This window comes from Monodon monoceros, unplaced genomic scaffold (genome assembly GCF_005190385.1).
Source record: "Monodon monoceros isolate NGI ecotype Baffin Bay Population unplaced genomic scaffold, NGI_Narwhal_1 Super_Scaffold_3, whole genome shotgun sequence".
Lineage (NCBI taxonomy): Eukaryota > Metazoa > Chordata > Mammalia > Artiodactyla > Monodontidae > Monodon > Monodon monoceros.
The window spans coordinates 5,452,998-5,472,185 of NW_021703780.1; the positions used below are offsets into that span (position 1 = coordinate 5,452,998).

Below are 19,188 nucleotides of genomic sequence, written 5' to 3' on the forward strand. Positions count from 1 at the left end.
AAAAAGACAGTGAGAGTCTAGATACAGCGATTCATTAACATCACAGAGCCCGAAAAAGAACAGACTGACTGGTGAGTCTACCAAATCGTGAAACATCGCCAGCTCAAGATCAGGAAGAGATGCTTCTGTCGCCTCCCTCGGTTGTACACCCGGGACACCTTGCCAAGTTACTTCATTTGCAAGTTGAGTGAAAAGGTCATTTACACCAAAGGAGAACACTCCTGTCCTGATGACACTCCCAGAGCTTCTATCACAGCAGCAACATCATTCATTCATTCAACAAACACTTATCTGGCAGCTGCCGATGCCAGGATTTTCTCTAGGGCTGGACATAACAAAAGGGAATGAGCTACGTTACCCTATGGGGCAAACGTAGATACCAACCAAAATTGCAATCTAATGAATAGAATGCTGGGAACTGCCGCAATCAGTGTCGGAACCGAGTCTTTTGGAGTGTATATTCATCTACTGGAGCTGTTAGCACACCACAGACTGGGAGGCTTAGACAGCAGAAGTGTATTGTCTCACAGTTCTGGAAGCTGCAAGTCCAAGATCGAGTGTCGGAGGGGTTGGTTTCTCCTTAGGCCTCTCTCCTTGGCTTGCAGACGGCCATCTGCTTCTCCTGTCTTTGCTTGGTCTTTGCTCTGTGCCCACATGTTCCTAGCATGTCTGTGTCTCTTCTTATAAGGACATCAGTCATATTGGATCAGGGCCCACAAGTATGACCTCGTTTAATCTTAATCACCCTTTGAAGACCCTTACTCCATATACTGCCATATTTTAAGGTACCGAGGGGTAGGACTTCCACATATGGATGGGGCTGGGGAATTCAATCCATAAAGGGGGCCTGAGTGACCAGAAAGCAGCCCAGTCTCAGGATCACAGCTTGAATGAAGATTAAGGGGACTGGCTCATGAAGACAGTGTGAAATAGGCCACTTTGGAGGTGGACAGGGCTCAGAATGCTGTTGGACGGTAGGAGGCGGAACGGAGATGCCCTTTAAGCACCCAAGTCGGCTGCATGATAAGCTGAGGAGTACTGGATGTTACACTGAGCAGAAGATGATCCCTACGGCTGCCACCCAAGGAGCTGCCTCAGAGAGGTCCACATTTCACTCTTTTAAAAAGAAGGAACATCGAACATTGAAATGCACACACACATTTTTTTAGCGTAAAAGAGAAGGAACGGCTGGATGCTGGAAGTGTTGATCCCCGGGCTCCTGCTCTGCCTGCGGGGATGGGATGCTTTCTGCTGGCGCCTGTTCATTTCAGATGCAGGACCCGAAGCAAGGCTCGAGATGAATGCCCTGCTCAGGATTTGTTTTTCCAATTCGTCCTCCCGTGAAGGGTGGCCATGGCTGGTCGATCCCTCAGACCAGCCTGACGCCTGCAGCATTCGTCCAAGCCTGGCAAGCCCCTGCCGTGAGAGACGAGAGGAGCAGATGTATCAGGGAAAGAGTGAGAGCTTCTCACCCACCCGCCCAGGGAAGGCTCCTCCCTCTGAAGGGGTGGTGGCGCCGTGGGGTCAATGAATGCTGAGCACAAACCCTGCTCCGGGCACTCAGCAAAAGGAATGGCGGAGACGCAGTCCTAGTCCAAGAGTGGTGGGAGGATGAGACAAGCACCAGGGTACAGGCTGTGTGTGAAGGGCTGCAACAGAGGCACAGGTCCAGCACCAGGGGACATGATGGTTGGAGAGGGTGAGATTGGGACCTAAACCCATCGGGGAAAGGTCATCAAGCTTGAGTTCAACCTTAAAGGATGATACAAACAGTAATTATAGCATCTCATGTTCATAGAACGTTTATAGGTGCCGGGCACCGCGCTAAGGGCTTTCTAAGAGTTATTCTCATTTACAGATGTGTAAACGGAGGATTAGAGATGTCAGGTAACTTCTCCGAGGCCACAAAGGTAATAGTGGCAGAATCACATCCCCAGTGGCACAGAAGAGGCGTTAGGTAAATATTTGTGGAATTAAAATAAATTGATCCCAGGCCTGTCTGACTCCAGAGCCTACTCTGAATCACCTGCCGTCTAGAATTTTGTCCGAAGGCAGATGGCGTGGAGGTGGGCAGCGGGAAGGAGCATTTCGGCAGATAACAGCGTGCGTGAAGTTCGGGAAACGTGCCCAGGATTAGAGTTCACGGAGCTGCGGAAGGGATGGGACGTTGGGGAGGGTGAGAGATGAGGTGGGAGATGTGGGCAGAGCCCGGGTGTGATGGGTAATTTTATGTGTCAGTGTGACTGGGCCATGGGATGCCCAGATAGCTGCTTAAACTTCATGTCTGGGTGTGTCTGTGACGGTGTTTCCTGACGAGATTAGCACTGGAATCAGGGGAGTGAGTAAAGCCGATGGTCCGGCCGATGTGAGTGGGCCTCGGCCAACCTGCGAGGGCCTGAGCAGAACGCAAAGGCAGAAGAAGGTTCAATTCACTCTCTACCCAACTGCAGACCTGGGGCCCTGATCTCCCACTTGCAGCCCTCCTGGTTGTCAGGCCTTCAAACGACACCACCAGCCTTCCTGGGGCCCCGGCATGCGGATGGCAGATCGTGAGACTTCTCAGGCTCCATCCTCATGTGAGCCGACACCTTGTAATAACTCTCTTTCTAGAATAGAGGCATATATGTAATTCCATTGGTTCTGTTTCTCTGGAGAGCCCTGACTGATACACCAAGAGACCCAGACAAGGTTGGGCTGTATCCTTTTGGCAATGAGGAAAGGATTGCGTTTTGGCAAGATTCCTCAGGTAAGGGTAGGAGCGTGGATATGAGACTGAAAACTGTTTGAGGCTTCAGGCAGGATTTGTAGCCTAGAGAATCAATCATCCAGGAAAGAAATCATGGGAGCTAAAGAGCAGAATTTCAACAGGCTTCATGTCAGAAGGAACCTTTGGTGTACACTGAGATCAGCAGAGAGGGAAGCAGTGTCCTGGGAGCTCCTCTAGGGATGGGCCTCCCTCCTCTCTCGAGAGCCTTTGAGCTATCGGGGACTGAATGGCTGCATACCCCTCCGCAGATGGAGATGCCCCCTCCGCAGCTGGATTCACAGCGGGGCCGCCCCTCGAGGCCTTCGCACTGATGACATAGACATAGTATGTGATCCTTCAGTTGTGATGCTAAATCCAGGCCTGGGGGTTAGACATCCCTGGGCACATCAGGGGTCCCGACATGTGCACAGATGTGGGAGGATCAGCCGACAAAGATAAAGGATCTACTGTCTTCTGGGTTTAGCGCAGAAAATCCTTCATTTTTCCTTTCTCTTTTTGTTTTATCATTTTAGTGGGAGGGGGGATTTTCAGCTAGAAACTGTTCTGAATAAGACAACAATCCTCGAGGTGAATGAAAGAATTTCATAAACAGTTATGGGGCTCTGAACACAGACCAGGAAGTGAGCAAAAGTGTCTGAAAAAGCAGAAGTTCTGCTCTGTCCAACCGTTAGTGCTGCAGCAAAGAAGAGAGGGACAGTCTTCATAAAAGCCAAAGGGGGAACAAACGCAGTCAGGGGCCTTTCTTTTGTTAAATCATAAGACAATTTCCAGGGCTAGAAAAAGCCCAGGGGCCCCACCCCACATACATGCCCCAAATGTCCACCAATGTGTTTACTGAGGTGCTGCTTCTATCACACAAAGATGTGACGTGGATCACAAAAGTGCACGTGGTCGGAAGATGAACTAGATGGTAGGGGAAGCGGTGGGGTGGGGAGGGGGAGGGGAATAATAAAGCGGGGGGGGGGGGTTGGGGAGGTCAGGACACTTACACCAGAGGGGGCAGCAGCGTGAGGGATAGGAGCTTGGGGTCTGGAATCATTCCAACCCTTAGGCAATACTCTCTGTTTCCTGTCTTTGATTGTAAAGTGGGTTTCCTTGGTGTTTGGTGGCTTTAAAGGATGTGCATTGATTCTTTTAGAGTCTTGGAGGCCAGGAGTCCAAAGTCAGTTTCACTTGGTCAAAGGGCACCCTCACTTGGACTCTCCAGGGGAGGGTCCTCTCCTTGCATTGTCCAGCTTCTGCAGCTGCTTCCCTGCATCCTTTGGCCCACAGCCCCCTCCTGCGTCTTCAAAGCCGGCAGCATTGCACCTGGCCTCAGCTGTCACATTCCTTCCTTCTTCTGTGTCAAGTCTCCCTCAGCCTCCCTCTCGTGAGGACACTTGTGATTAGGATAATCTCACGACCTCAGGATCCTTATAGCTTAATCACTTCTGCAAAGTCTTTTTTGCCACTTAAGGTAACCTTTATAGGCTCTGGGGATCGGGGCATGGATACCTTTGGGAACAATTATCCAGCCCACTACAATAGGGCTTATCATTTTATCGGCATCTCAGGGCTGTGTGAGGATTAAGTGAAAAGGACTGTGTGAACAGTGCTGAGCACATACTATGTGCTCAGTAAATCTTTGCTGCTGCTGACTTGTAAGATATTTCACCGTCACAAGAGGTGTATTTGACTCTGAGCTTCCTTGAAGCCAGATCAAACAAGGAAATTACACTGTTTACAAAGTCAAACCAGTTTTCAAGGAGATGTCCAGCTTTCCCTGACCCTGGAATAAGCTGTGAGAAGCATTTCTCCCTGGAGCGAGTGGCATCTGGAGAACATCTCTACAAGAGATGCCACAGTGACTCACATCCACTGCTTTTTGTGGTGCCCCTCAGTGTAGACCAAGGGCTCATTACCAAAATGAAACTCAGGATCGATTTTGCAAAAGGCCACAGTAGAACCGTCCTTGAATGCAGCACTTGCAGGTCTGGGTTGCTCAAGGGGAATTTGGACACCCATAGGAATGGGTGAGCCGCAGGTGCTCCAGGACCCATCCATAAATACCATTCTTGTGACCATTGCTGCTGTTATGGGGTTTTTGATAAGGGTTGGAGAGCAGAGATCTAAGTTGTGTTTTCTGGCAAGAGCCTTGAGGGTACACCTCAGTGTTGTCAGTTAACCTGCCTTGACGTCAACCAGGCAGAGAGGAGAGTCATAAAAAGTAAAGGACCTGTGACACATGCCCAAATCACTTCATGTCCCCCTTTTTGGTTTCTCTGATACTCACAGTCAACCTGGCCGTTCACTTGGCTCCTGGGGGTCGTCTAGGGCAAAGGTCAGCAAAGGAAGCCTACAGGCCAAATCCCACCTGCTGCCTGTTTTTGAACAGCCCACGAGCTAAGAATGGTTTTTACGTTTTTAAATGGCTAAAAAAAAAAAAAATCAAAAGAAGAATAATATTTGTGACATGTGAAAATTATATGAAATTCACATTTCTGTGTCCACAAATAAAGTGTTTTGGAACTGTGCTACAATGGCACAGTGAGGAGTGTGACAGTGACTGAGGGCCCACACAGCCGAAAATATTAACTATTTGGCCCTTCATCGAAAAAGTTTGCTGCTCCCTAGTCAAGGTCAGAAAGAACCTCTCAAGCTCTTCACCAGATCAGAGCCTCAAGTCCTGGGTCTCCTGGATGATTCTAGCCATAAAGAAACTCCATGGCCAAGTGAACTTGGCACCAAAACCACCACGACTGCAAAGGACTTGTAGGATCCCATTGAGAGAATCGTCGTTGCCATAACAATCTCCTGCTTCTGAATAACGTTTTACAATTTATAAAGTTCTTCCACTTGTAAGGTCTCATTCAGTCCTCATGAATAGCCCTAGGAGGTATGAAGAGTGTGTATTTCCATTTTCCAGATATAAAAACAGAAGCACATATATATTAAATATCTTAACAAAGTAACATACCTGAGCCCTTGATACAAACCAACCTAAGTGACTCCATGCCCGGTGACCTAAAGCTGTTATCGCGGAACTCTAATATGGAGTAAAAGCCATGCCAGCTGATCCCAGAAACATAGCGTGGGGACAGGGAGAAGGCCCAGCTGAAAAACGAAGTCTTTGGGTGAAGAGGTGAAAACCCTAAGTACTAGCAAAAGGAGGAGGAAAAAGAGGAGGGGGGAGAGGGAGAGGGAAGGAAGACAGAGGGAGAAAGGGGGCTGGGCAGGAGAGAGATTTGTCTTCTGAGTCAAGGGTTGTTTCCCCCTCCCACCCCTCCCCACCAGTCTCCCCTCTCTGCACAAGTTCAGAGCTGGGCCAGTATGGCTCTTCCCAAGTGTCCACCAGGACCTGTAGCAGCCACAGAAGACAAGGAAACCCACATCTATGTTTATCAGCCTTGGGTACCAAGTCCTCTTTTGCGGCAAGGTGTCTGGAAATGACACCTCCCAAATTAAAAGAAGCAAATGAAAGGTCATTCTCCTATGGGTGAGAACGACACATTTTACGGCAGAGCCCTCCTGCGCAGATGTCATGCTCACCTCATAGGGAAACCCTATTTCCCTCACACCTGAGAGCAGCTTCCTCTGTGAAGAAGCTGGGGGAAGCCCCATCTCCGGCAGTAAGTTGAGGGCTGTGGGTGGTACCTGTGGGACAGACCAGCCACCTGGGATGTCCTAGGGTCAGGGGACCATGGCATCTGATCGCTGTGATTCAAACTTGCAGCCAACACCGGCTCTCGCCCCTTGAAGGGATCAGCTTTGTCCACTTCTGCCCAAATCAGTTTCACTTTATCTGACCTCCAAAAAGTCCTTAATGACAAAGTCAAAATCAGGTCACATGAGCCTGAATAAGCCATAAGGAGAGTCACACAGGACAATGCATCAGACTCTAAGAATGTGAAACGACGCTGGCCACATTTTCTTCCGAGCAGAGGGTGAACCGCAATGGCCTGGCTGCAGAGCGGAAGGACTCTGATAAAATATCCTAGGAAAAAAATTGTTTTAAACAGCCTGGAAGGAAAGGGAGGGGGAAAACCTCCTTTCCTCAAAACCTAATAATTCTTCAGTAAACGGAGCATAAAACAAACAAAAGAAGCAATGACATCAAAAAATAATAATATGAATGGAAAACATCACACACCACGTAGTCATTTAAAAATACTTTAAAAAATTACACGCAGAAAGCAATTTCTCTGTTTATTTTCCTAGATTAATAGGGATATAAATACCGGGCAATTAAAGAAAAGTAAACAGTCAGAGAAACAAAGATGCAACTTCAAAGGGAAAACTTAGGGCCTGCAGGATTCAACAGCTAGTGGCCTTGAGCAGAGTGGGGCCTTTTTGCCAAACTTAAAGACAGGAAGTTGATTTAAAAAAAAAAAGAATGTCAACATTGAGATGCAGATTTTTAAAAATGGGAACAGGAAAAAGTCAAAACTGGACAGGAGCTGAAGGGGAAACAGCCCAGCCCACAGATGCGCTTCTGCCAGAGACCCTGTGTTCCTCCCTGTTTCCCTCTGGTTGTTACCATTTATGGCCAAGTCTCCAAGGTGGTGTTACTTCTCCTAAGAGCTTTTTAAAAGATGCTGAGTAACTTACTGAATAGGGACCTATGGAGACAAAAGACCCAAGAGTCTGTGAGTGTAAGAGGCTCTTTCCATCCTCAGGCAAAATCGGAGGGGCAGCTTAGCTCGAGTTTGGGGAGGAGCCTCTTTGGAGAGTTAGCGATGAGGGAGGACCATCCTCCAGCTCTGCAGCTATTTTGGTAAAGACTACAACGCAGAGGACACACTGCAAAAGCAGCCGCCAGTGTGAGGCCCTGGGCCGGGCTGCAGACTCAGGCCGGCAGAAGGGGCAGCGCGGGTCCAAAGCAGCTTTTTTCTTAGAGGCCGAGGAAAGCGAAGGAGAGAGCCCCCTTCCCAGCTCCAGCTCTTCTCGCTGGAGCACCTGGGAGAGCCCGGCAGGTACCAGGCTCCCGTCACCCAGGAGCCCCAGGCTGGCAGCGCCCTCAGCATCACTGGTGAGAGCAGTCGGAAGGCACAAAGCAGGGGCGTGCTGGTCAAGCATACAGGTGGGGAGTGGCGGCGGGGGCACCCTCCAAACCTCAACCCTAAACAACAGTTCAGGGAAAAGGATAATTGAAAGAAAAGGGCCATCCACCCAGGAACTGTGTGCCATCTGGCTTAGCGTGCGTTCCTTCTCTGGGATGCCTTGTGAAGTGAGAGCCCAGGCTCCTGATCAAGTATTTCATTCTGGGGTCCTAGAGTAGCCAGGTGAGCATCCCTGGAAGTACTCTGGGGTCTCCCAGGAAACAAGCGCTATAGAATTCGCGCATGCGTCTGGGTGCAGCCGGGGTGATTCCTGCGCAGTGGGCAATGGGCAAGCCTGTGTCTGCTGGCCTCCTTGTGAGGGATCCAAGAAGGCTGAGTTGTGCCTCTGTGCCCTTTTGAAATTCTGCGCCCGTTTCCCCTGCGGTGCCTCTCCGCTTCCGGAACAGAAGGAAGTAGTAACCAGGCCAGGAGGTAATGGCCAGGAGGAAAATGAAAAAGACCCTCAGCCCAGAAAGCACTGCTTCCAAGCACAACTTAACAGTGGGAGATTCACACAGGCTGTCTGGGGACCTAGAGTGAGGTCAGTGGGCTCCCTTATTTGAAGCCTGGCATCTCCCCTCTGGCCAGGTGGGAACTGCGCCAGCCCCGGCGACAAATCCAGACGAGAATGATCAGGGTTCCCTCTGCCTGTTCACCATTAGAATCCTTTCCCGTAGCTGGGAACTTTCTTATTCGGAGGGCTTCTCTGTATGTTTCAGTGCTCAATTTCATGCTTCCCGTACTGAATTAAAAATAGCCCTTTAAACAATTAAACTCTACTTGCATAATTAATAAATCAAAACTTTGTAAATTTAACAAATTACTTTTATTGCAGGCATATATCCATGGGTCAGAAATTTTTTAATAGAATTCTCTTAAGCATGTAAACAAATACAGCGGATTTCCTTAAATGCTTTAAAATCTTTAAAGGCAGAGGCAAAGCAAGCAGAAATCATCGCGGTGATTGTTCCATTTACTATGACCCTTTCCTTAAACTAGTGTCAAAATATCGGTACTATGCGCTTAACTTTATTTCTTTATCATCTTTACATTGATGTTTATTCTCCCCTGTATTCTTATTTTTCTTGGAGTTATAAAAATACTTAGTGCAGTATTTTCCTAGCTGTCTAGTATGTTCCAGACCAAAGATGAAGGCTATCACTCAGGCCAACCAGGACGCAGGTTTTGAGTTACCAATCAGTTGATCCTAGGCCTGGCGGCACCGGGTCAGCAAGTTGAGGTCTCTGTACTTAAACTTGACCTATTACATCCTGAAGACCTTTTCAGCCCCTTGCTTTCACAGGGTTCCCTGTATCCCGCTGCTCTTTCATCAATTGATGAGTGTTTTGCTGGGTCATTGTGATGCCATCCTGGCATTATTATGCATTAACCCAGCCTGTCAGCATTGCTGGAAACGTACACCTACCACCCTAATGTCAGAAATACAGTGAGGGGGTCATTTAGAGGAGATGATGGATTTTGTCTGCACAGTTGAGGCTCATCTTTACGACATTTAGCTAACTCATCCTCTTAGAACATAGCACTGGATTGTCTCTCTACTCGTATATTCTGTGTGGTTTCTGGTGCTGACTTGACTCTCGTCCAGCTTTCTATCCAATTTTTATATGAGGCCACTTGAGCCGATCAATCCTTCTGTTCTAATTTTTCCCAAGCGCTTCTGTTATATGTATATACATATGCTTTTTTTCTGGCTTATTCACAATGCTTTTTCCTTACTACTACCTACTTACAAAGATAGAAAAAAAATTCCATGGTTCTCTCTACTCTGTCCAAACGGGTGGGGACTCTCTGAACCTCTGAGAACAAGGCTTCGTGCTCATCCAGTGTTTGGGACGTGACGCAACTCCCTTTTCATCTTTGCTCAGGCTGCCGCACCCAGACAAACCCGTGAAATGATTCTGAAAGAATCGCGAGAGTTGAGGTCTTCAAGAGCCCCAAACAGCAGGCAATGCCTTTCTTCCTCTTCCCAGAAACTGCCTGGTATCGCCCCAATCAGCAGAAGCGAGCAGGTCCCCGGTGATCTCCTCCCACCTGCCCCCTCCCGGTCACAGATGGTCCAACAGGGCACCGCCCCCTGCCCCCCACAGCGTTGGCTTGCCCTCTCTTTCCAGCTCCGTGGCCAGCGTAGAGGACTTTGGTCTGTCCAGTTACAGTTTGCTGTGGCTGTAGAGCTGCTAACGGACAGGAAGGGAGCACACTGCAGCACGGGGTGAGGTTCCTAGAGCCGCTCTTGGTGGAGCCTTACGCTCCGTGAGGCTAAAGGATCTGTTTCTGACCGTGGCCTTGTGTCCGTCTTTTGTGGTCATGGATGTAAGTGGCCTCGAAAGGAGCCCGGCGACCAGGGACTGTCACATGACCACCTATTTATTTCTCCACCAGCCTGGGGCTCTGCAGGCAGGTGGGGAGGGGTCAGCATTCTTTCAGTCCCCGCCCACAGGCTCAGAGCAGCCGGGGGATCTCTTACAGAACTGGGAAATGTGCTGGCCAGACAGAACCTCAGGGCTTCAGTCCGAGCACCTCCGTGTTCAGAAGAGGAAACTCGGAGCCAGGGAAGCAATGTGTCCCGATCACAGCCACAGAGCAGGGTGGTGGCGGCCCCATCCCAGGACCCTCCTGGGCAGCTCTGCGTCCTGTCCTCTGCATAAACGCCATGATGTGAACTCACCCAATGTCAGGCCAGAGATACTGCGGACGCCGCGACCAGATCTTCTCCTTCATACTCACACCCCCGAAGTGCACAGGATCCTCTTTTTGGCAGCCTTTCTCTTAAGGCGATGTGCCCTCATCCCTCCCTGCCAGGCCCCTACAAAACAAGGGACTTTGTGTATACACAAGAGCTAAGGGGGCTCGTTTATAATACTGAGAGGACCATTTAGTTCCGTAAATGTCCTATCACTGCAAACTTTACATACAAATGACATAGTTTGATAGAACAGTGAAGGCAAGAGCTCCCCTGGTGTCAGCAGGCTTGGGTCTAGAACCTGCCTGGTGACTGTTCCAGAAGGGTAGTACTGGAGACTCAGTTCTCTGGAGTCTAAATTCTAGCCTGACTTATACGGAGCTGATGGAATTCAAGCAGGACGGAGAGTGGGTAGGAAGATCGTGTTCCAGGGTGAACAGCTTTTCTGCCTCACACTTGGCTTTGGTTTTAACTAAATGAAAGAACAATTCTTGTGTCAGTGAGTGTGCACGTTTCCCCCAAAAAAATACCTGAGGAGAAAATTGCCAATGGCTCTCGGTTTACTTGAAGCAGTGGTTGGACAGCAAGTATCAAGTGTCCAATTGTGTCTGAGGTTTTAGAGCTGGGAGCCAAAATAATGAGCAGAAGTGTGTAAACACTGCCTGCTCTCGGGGTCTCAGCGGTGCTGCCTTCCTGGGGGAGCGGACCTTCAGAATTCTGGAAAGCGGTGACAGAGAGAAGACCATGGTTCCCTTCCTGCAAAACTCATCAGTTCCTTACATCTCACCCATTCCAGAAGCTATAGGGCTCGGCTCAAACGCTCAAATACACTCATGGAAAAGGCAAATTATGAAGGAGGTGGGTCAGTTGTAATTTACAATAGAAAGTTACAGGGACTATAGCTCTCCTCTCATCTCGAAGAGGAAACTACTATTCAGCTCCATCCGATCGCTGTGTGGGATTGTGGGACCTGGGATGTCTAACCTTCTGTTATACTTTTTCAGAAGAAAAGTTCCTAATCTAGAAGGACAACCTCCTAATTTATGAATACGGCAATTAGCCTAAGTGTTTTTTTTTTAACATCTTTATTGGAGTATAATTGCTTTACAATGGTGTGTTAGTTTCTGCTATATAACAAAATGAATCAGCTATAGATATACATACATCCCCATATCTCCTCCCTCTTGTATCTCCCTCCCACCCTCCCTATCCCACCCCTCTAGGCGGTCACAAAGCACCGAGCTGATCTCCCTGTGCTATGCGGCTGCTTCCCACTAGCTATCTGTTTTACATTTGGTAGTGGATATATGTCCATGCCACTCTCTCATTTCGTCCCAGCTTACCCTGCCCCCTCCCCGTGTCCTCAAGTCCACTCTCTATGTCTGTGTCTATATTCCTGTCCTGCCCCTAGGTTCTTCGGAACAGTTTTTGTTTGTTTGTTTGTTTTTTAGATTCCATATATATGTGTTAGCATACGGTATTTGTTTTTCTCTTTCTGACTTACTTCACTCTGTATGACAGACTCTAGGTCCATCCACCTCACTACAAATAATTTCATTTCTTTTTATGGCTGAGTAATATTCCATTGTATATGTGCCACATCTTCTTTATCCATTCATCTGTCGATGGACACTTATAGCCTAAGTGTTTTTAAACATTGTGCAGGCCAAAAAACACATCTGAAAGCTAGGAGCAAATCAAGCTCTAGCCATTTATGGCCTCTGCTGTAGAGAGGGGAGACTTTAGACTGGTTATGCCTTTTTTTTTTGCTACCTAGACCTGAATGGCTTCCCTTCCTGGACTCAGAGTATCTCTAAAAAACCATCTTACAGTTCAGTTTTAACATCACTACCCTCTGTATCAAAGTGACGTCACCATATGAATCCCCAAGAATGCCAAATATGTAAAAGTTAGGTAACCAGTTACTCAATTTGGAATATTCTTGCTGGCCTAAGAATCAAGTATCCAAGTGCGTCCAGCCCGTGCTATTTCCATCATCATCCAAACACCTGGAACTGCCAGTTAGACTTTGACCCAGATCTGTTGAAATGCTTCTTGCCACCTACAAACTTCACTGAAATGTGTATTTCTAAAAAAACGCTGGAAAGCAGGAGGCCTAGAATATAAACTACTCTAAAGATGAAACTATTTCTTTGCATTTGTCTTTGAAACCACAACAATTAGCACCATATACATAGTCAATATTCATTATAAAGTAGAGGAATAAGTTTAAGTGTTAAGTTTAGAGTTTCCTGAGAAATGATCAGTGACACAGGAATTGAGTGCAAATTTATTTAAGAAATGATTCTGGGAAGAACCAGAAGAGAGTGAAAAAGTGAGGCAGGGAAGAAAAGGAAGCCAATCCAGGTAACCACTGTGGGCAACTGAAGCCTGGTCCTTCTGGGGACCCCTGGGAGACCCGTGAAACATGCCTTATGGTGGTCAGGTCTGAAGGGAGAAGAAATTGGGGCATTGGTCTAGCAGCTTCTATCTGTCATGGTTGTTCCTGGGTACACTGGCTCCCCATCACTACTGGCTTGACAGTGTATAGAACAAGCTCACTCCCACACCCAGAGAAAGCCCTCAGGCAGTCATAGGTATCTGCAGGAAGGCTTTGGAGAGAATAAATCCCCTTTGTGCATTGGAACTTCTCATATACACAAAAGCGTTCATGAAGAGGACGCTGACAAAAGAGAGACAAAGACAACCCACAAAAAGTGGCCATTGCAGGTGGAATGGGCAAGCTTCTGGTCTCCACATCATGAAAAACTGTCTTGCTATAAAACATCTGGGTACAATGTGACACAAATCTTTTTGAATGCATAGGTAAGCTTGCATGAAAGAACGGGAGGTTTCCAAGAGCCAGAGCTAAAAGAAAGCACAAAAGCAGAGTGGAAAGCCAGCGCCGAAGCTATGTCTGTCCTCAGAACAGGTGTTTGACTCCGTGGGCCAGAATGTGGCTTCAATGGCTCTGTGAGAGTCTGGCAACCATGCCCTGTGCTGTGCAAGGTGGAAATCAATCCCATCATGAAACAAGGACCGTCAAAGAGTTATAGTCACAATTAAAAGTGGACAAAAAAAAAAACACATTCTTCAGCAAAATGGAAGACAAAGAAACTTATCTGACTCTGCTTGGCCTCTGGAGAAAGTAACTCTTCCCTGAGAAGCAGTAACTCCAGACCTGATATCACCACTGGTTTGGGGCTCAAACCTCTAGGTACAAAAATGTATATTCCATTCGTGATCCAGGAAATCCCAAACCTAGAAATTAAATTAAAGTGGGTCTTGATTGGGAATACCTGGGACATATTGACAGAAGAAAACGCAAACTTTCTCTGGAGGAATACATACTCTCAATTCAGGTTTCACATGATTTCTGAAGATTGAGCTCACGATCCAAAATTTAAAAACACAAGGAAATAAGCCACCATGAGGGAAAGTCAGCAGAAAAACAAAAAGCAAAATTATAGCCCTATATGTATTAGATTTGGAAAATATAAGATACATATGAATATGAAACTGAGAACATGTCATTTGTTTAAAGAAATAAAAGAGGGAATCTAAAACATGAGCAAGGAAAAATACAATGTAAAAAAACACATCTGAAAGATTTGAAAAAGAATCAAAGAGAAACCCTTAAAATAAAATATTTAATTGTTGAAATAAAAAAATCATGGCTAGGTTAAAACACAGATTTTAAAATAGCTCAGAGAGAACTAATGAACTGGATGAAAGGTCTGGAGATATTACTCAAAATGCGTCATGGAGAAATCGAGAGATATGAGCTACAGCTATAAAACAAAACAGAGATAATAGGGAAAAGGCAATCTCTGAAGAAAAGTACTGGGATTTCCTGGAATTAATGAAAGACATGAATCTTGAAATTCAGTAAACACAACAATTCCCATGTGGGATTCATAAAAAGAATTCCACAACTAGACCCATTGGAGTAAAACCACAAATTAACAAAGGGAAAAAAAATAACTGGTATAAATATATAGCAAGAGAAATCATGTAGCAAAAAATTATATTTAGACTGATAGAAGATTTTAATATAGCAACAGCAATATACTCAGAGAAAAGAGAAAACAGCAATCGACTTCAACTTCTCTATTTAACTAATTACCACTCAAAAATAAGAGGGAATTAAAGACTTTTTTTGACAAACAAAATCTAGAGTTTGCCACCAAAAGACTCACAGTAATGGAACTTTCTAAGGCAGGGGTCCCCAAGCCCCCAGGCTGTGGACCACTACTGGTCCATAGCCTCTTAGGAACCGGCCCACAAAGCAGGAGGTGAGTGGCGGGTGAGCAAGCGAAGCTTCATCTGCTGCTCCCCATCGCTAGCATTACTGCCTCAACCATCACCCCACCACCACCACTCCCCCCACCCCTGCATCCCATCCGTGGAAAAATTGTCTTCCACGAAACTGGTCCCTGGTGCCAAAAAGGTTGGAGGCCACTGTTCTAAGGGATACTTCAGAAAGAAATAAAATGTTCCCAGAAATAAGTTCTGAAATGCAACATGGAATGGGAGAAAAGAATTAATACATTAAAAGAAACAATGAATGATAATAATATGTAATTTGAAACGGGAATGTATTTGTTTCCTATTGTTGCATAATGAATTACCCTAAAATTTAGCAGTTTAAAACAACAACCATTATTATCCCACAGTTTTTAATGGCTGAATAACTTACATATATATAACTATAATAAAATGTTTATCCACTCATCCATCAATGGACATTTAGGTTGTTTCCGTGTCTTGACTGTTGTAAATAATACTGCTGTGAACATGGGGGTGCAGATATCTTTCCAAGTTAATGTTTGTGTTTCCTTTGGATCTATTCCCAGAAGTGGAATTGCTAAATCATATGGTAGTTCTATTTTTAATTTTTTGAGGATCTACCAGATTGAATTTTTAAAATAAGCTCTCTGCTCTTTAAAGAAATGTACCTAAAATACAAATCTACAGTAAACGTCACACTTAATGGTGAAACATTGGAAACATTCCCTTTAAAACCAAGAACCAGACAAGAGCACCCACCATCACCAGTTATATTGAACATGACACTGAAGGCCCTCACCAGCACAGTAAATAAAATGTTTAAGGATTTGAAAAGAGGATACAAAATATTATTATATGCATACAATATGACTGTCAACATAGAAAAACCTAATTAAAATTTATTGGAATTAATGGGAGTTGAACTAACAATTTATTTTGAAATCAGTGTATTATATTATTCCAAAAGGTAGCTAGCATACGTAGCTTTGGTTAATTCACTTTCACAGATGTAGAATATATCATTATTTGCATAGACTAAAATTATATACATTCTCCTTTTCTTAAATATTTTTTTAAACTTATTTATTTTATTTATTTATTTTTGGATCTGTTGGGTCTTCGTTGCTGAGCATGGGCTTTCTCTAGCTGAGGTGAGCAGGGGCTACTCTTTGTTGTGGTGCACGGGCTCCTCATTGCGGTGGCTTCTCTTGTTGTGGAGCATGGGCTCTAGGTGCATGGGCTTCAGTAGTTGCAGCACGCAGGCTCGGCAGTTGTGGCTCGTGGGCTCTAGAGCCAGGCTCAGTAGTTGTGGTGCACGGGCTTATTTGCTCTGCGGCATTTCGGATCTTCCCGGAGCAGGGATTGAACCCGTGCTCCCTGCATTGGCAAGCAGATTCTTAACCACTGTGCCACCAGGGAAGCCCCTATACATTCTCCCTTTAATAAATATTTAGGTTGCCTCTAATTTTTCACAATTACAAACGGTTGTGAGCATCTATTATTTATGTCTCCTTATGTCAGAAAATGCTTCCCAACCCAGGACTTTTCTTTCCATTTCTCTGAGGCTTAATTAAGCCTAGGCAAAGGTATGTAGAAGAATTTCTCTAGTTTAACCAGTTTTGTCTAGTAATGTTTCCATACAATAACAGTTTTTAAATGCTATGTTCTGAAAACACACGAACAGATGGCAAAAAAAAAAAAAAAGGCTGAACGATATCCAAATGGTTCCAATGATGGCGTGAAGGAGATGGGTGAGGTGTTGAGTCAGGTCTGCTTGAAACTTTGCAGTGATCAGCTCACATGCTGCACTGAACTTGTGTGCAGGTCATTGGGGCAGGTAGTCTGTGGTTATTCAGTAAGTGTGTGACTCATTTATTAATCTGAAGTCAGGTTTCCATCTTATTTTTCATGTCAGTTTGCAATGTTCCAACAGAATTCTTTTTATATTTTTAGCAAAAGTATTTTTAATCCTCTAAACAGGAGGAAACTAATAGGATTGTGTTGATTCAGGAAGCAGAGAAATGAGTCCTTTTCTTAATTAGGAATTTATTTTGCTGGCAGAGGATCCAAACTAAAGGCAGCTGGTTCTTTTCTCCTCCAGTATCGACCAGTGAGTGCTTGTAGACCTATGTCATTCCTGTCACGGGATTCTGTTCCTGGGTGGTCCATGCCACACAATGAGAAACATCCTTCTCCTTCCCATCAGGGAGCGCTCTACTGCAAAGCTGGGACATCCAGCAGATTCATTCTGGCTCCATCTCCTAATGTGAGACATGCAAGAATAAGTGGTGAACCAGTTCTGGGAATTTGGAATCCTGCTTCCCAGATTTCAGTACAAGACATCCTGGTGGAAACTCTCATTGTGTACCGACTCCACCTTCTCAGTAAATCTCCAGGGTGTTTTTAGGAAGAGTTGATTAAATGCTCTGGAGATACTGTGCCTCTTATTCTCTCATGAAGGATGCATCTGTGATCCCCCTTGAACACTTCCTCTCCCTTTCAGTGCCTTCTGTTGGGCACTCATGCTCATTCCATATCAGGGTGGTCAATTCAGAAACAGTGTCACTCTCTGGACCCTTTTCTGACTGCTAACAGTGAAGAGGAGGGTCTTTACACGTGTTATGGACTGTATTGTCTCCCCAAAAGTCATATGCTGAAGCTCTAAACCTCAATGTGATGGTATTTGGAGAAGGGGTGTTTGGGAGGTAATTAGGGTTAGATGAGGTCATGACGGTGGGGCCCTGTGATGGAATTAGTGACCTTCTAAGAGGAAGAGACCAGAGAGGTCTCTCTCTCTGTCTCTGCCATATGAGGACACATGGAGAAGTCAGCAAACCAGGAAGAGGGCTCCTACCAGGAGGCAAATCAGCCAGAATCCTGATCTTGGACTCCCCAGCTTCCAGAACTGTGAGAAATTAAGCCACCCAGTCTGTGGTATTTTGTTGTGACAGCCTGACAAGCTAAGACAAACCATCAGCTCCGTCAGTAGGCTTGCCTCCTAGGAAAAGTGTACATTGATGTTTCCTCCTGTGACTCTGATGGGGGGTTGGAGGCAGCAGTGGACACTTTGTTACCCAGTGTGGGGAGAGCAGGACTCAAGGGGGAAGAAGTATATAGTAAGTTGCTCTCACACTAGAAAGCGCTGGGGAAACAAGTCATAAGAATTAGCACTTGTTCTGCAGGCCTCCATGTGACGGCATGACAAGAACTTCCTCAGGGGTCCTGAACACAGCGCTGGGAAGGAAGGGGGGCTATGGAAGGAAACCCCCATCACGGCTGGTCACCCAAGCCGCCCTCCACCAGATGGACATTAACAACAACTAGCCACTGCTGCGTGTGCACCTCACAGCTTCTAGGATTTGATCATTCCTGAGAACTTCCACCTCATGTCATGGAGGGAGTTTTGCCTGAACCTTGAAGGCTGAGTGGGCAAAAAAGTTGTCAACCCCCTGTAGTTGTTGACTACAGCCCCTTTCCCGATTCCTCCCAGGGAACAAGCTTCTTGGGCAAGTGTTTCTCTTAAGAGGGCATGCCTACTAGGCTGGAGGGAATGTAATACGCACGGCCACTGTGGAAAACTGGCTGTTTCTTATAAAACCAAACATACGCTTACCATATAACCCAGCAACCTCAGTCCTGGGTGAGAAATGAAGACCATGTTCATACAAAAACTTGTATGTGAAAGCTTTATTTCTAATGGTCCCAAACTGGCCAGATGTCCTTCAACAGGTGAGCAGTTAAACAAGCTGTGAAACGTCCACACTACAGAAAACAACTCAGCCACGAAAACGAATGAGACACACAACCACCTGGATGGGTCTCCAGGACACCATGGAGAATGAAAAAAATCCAATCTCAAAAGGCTGCATATGAGGTGATCATTTTGTAATGTATAAAAATATTGAATCACTATGCTGTATACCTGAAACTAATATAATATTGTAAGTCCACTATACTTCAATTTTAAAAAAATATATATATATATGACAAGTTAAGAAGCAAGCATACATATTGTATGGTTCCACTTGGATAACATTCTCAAGATGACAAAATTATACTGCTGGAGCAGTGATTCATGGTTTCTGGGGTATAGGGAAGGGGAGGTGGGGTAGGGAGTGCCTGTCAAAGGACAGCATGAGGAGCATTCTCTGTGTCTGTATCTTGATTGCGGTGGTAGTAGTTGAAGGAGTGAATAACAACACCGTTACTAAGATTGTGTTTAACCTGCAAAGGGGCCAGGCCAGGTAGTGCGGAGTGAGAGCATGGGAGATACGCCTTGCATGCAGAAGACAGTTTGACTCTATGTTGACTATAAAATGAGAGATTTAGAGTATACGTGTATCTTTTATTGA

At 45.9% G+C, this 19,188-nt stretch overlaps 1 protein-coding gene across 1 annotated transcript in view; it reads left to right on the plus strand.

Moving 5' to 3' along the window:
- LY86 (lymphocyte antigen 86) overlaps positions 1–19,188 on the plus strand; it is a 52,876-nt gene that overhangs the window by 352 nt on the left and 33,336 nt on the right. The window lies entirely within an intron of this gene.